Here is a 1,746-nt window from a genome sequence, read left to right as displayed (position 1 = left end):
TTGTCGTAATGGACTGGGGCAGTAGTGGAAAGGCTCCAGGTTGCAAGTCTTAGGACAAATTGAGATTGAATCACTGACTGACTGTGAAAGACTCCCCACTTCTCCCCTTCCTCCCGTGCAGACATCCTGAGCTCGTGGCCCCTTCTCTGGGTCCCCCAAAGGTCGAAGGACTGGGGGCGGGGGAGGTGCTGGAATTGGACGCGAGATGGAGAGTTGAGAAGCTTTGGAGGTCAGATTGCAAGTTCTTACAGAGATCCCGCTGTGTCCTTGCGCGAGCACCTTCCTGTCTCTGTCTCACTTTCCCGTGTGCAAACCCGAGATGCTGCTTCCCTGGCCACCCCCGGGTGCTGCACTGGGTCCAAGGATGGCCGCAGGGCACGCTCAGGGCATGGCCCCACGGCCACGTCATGTTCTCAGTCGCTTGGGTGGAAGGGGGCTTTACTGGTGTAGGAATGAGGGGGTGGGAACTAGGAACGGGGCGGGGATAATCCTGGCAAAAAGTCTTTCCTTTTCCGTGATTACAGAGAACCAGGATTTTTTTATTATTATAATTATAATTATTATTATTATTGAGAAGAGGAAACCTAGCACTGGCAGAGGGGCTTTCTCTGCTCTCATCTTTCAGGTTTTACCCCTGGCACTGGCTGTGATACTTGCAATCTTGAGGTTCAGGGAATTCAGAGAATTTGGTAGCACAGTGTTTTGGGAGAAAGGGAAAACATTTGGGGGTGACCGACTGATCAGTCCGGCTGACATGTTTCTAGAAGTGGGCGGGGGGTGGGGGAGTTGTGTGAGCAAGTCCTGGGCTCTCGCAGTGATGGTGGGAGAGGAAGCGTCTCCTCACAGCTGCACTTCTGTGAACACTTCTCTCCCCTGAAAGGACAGCTTGCGGTAAAGAAATGAAAATCAATTGAAGCGACAAGTCAAAAGATAGAGTTAGAAAATGGTAAATTCCCAAATGCCCATCTATCCAGAGGTGTGGCTTTCCCGGCGTCCTTTCCTGCGACCTTGTTTGTTCCCACCTCCTGCACTGCAATAGCGGCGTAATGAACAGTTTGTGGAACAAATCGTTAAGTACATCCGCAGGCATATCCAACTGTGCTTTGAGGATAAAGCAAGTTCGAATTCGTGGAAAAAGGATTAAATATTTCTGTTTTCTGAAAAGAGTTATTTTGTATTTTGTTTTCTATTAAAATGTATTTAGTTTCAAAAAAAAAGGTGTTGTATCTCATTTAAACTGTGAGGACAGGTGGGCATGTGGCCTGTCACGGGGTGGCACGCAGCCCGCCTCTCTTGGGGATGGCAGCCGGTGATGTAGACCAGAGCAGCCCTGACGCCGGGCCACTCTTCTCTGCCCCTGTGTCCTGTGAAGCTTACTGTGAATTCCTCTTGCCATTCACAGGAATTATTGGTCACACCTAAAACTGATCAGATTTCTAAGAGGCATAAGAGCTGTGTTGTTTCATTAACTTAAACTATTTGTTGAACAATTCCAGGTAAAGGACTCATGCAAAAATTTAAATGATGCCAGAAGTTTTAAAATGTACTGTGAAACATCAAAAATTAATAAGAAACCTGGGGTGCCCAGGTGGCTCAGTCGGTTAAGCGTCTGACTTCAGCTCAGGTCATGCTTTCGTGCTTCATAGGTTTAACCTCCACATGGGGCTCTGTGCTGACAGCTCAGAGCCTGGAGCCTGCTTCAGATTCTGTGTCTCTCTCTCTCTCTCTCTCTCTCTCTCTCTCTCT

The sequence above is a fragment of the Crocuta crocuta genome, unplaced genomic scaffold (genome assembly GCF_008692635.1).
Source record: "Crocuta crocuta isolate KB4526 unplaced genomic scaffold, BGI_CrCroc_1.0 scaffold59, whole genome shotgun sequence".
Lineage (NCBI taxonomy): Eukaryota > Metazoa > Chordata > Mammalia > Carnivora > Hyaenidae > Crocuta > Crocuta crocuta.
Note: the sequence above shows the minus strand (reverse complement) of the source record.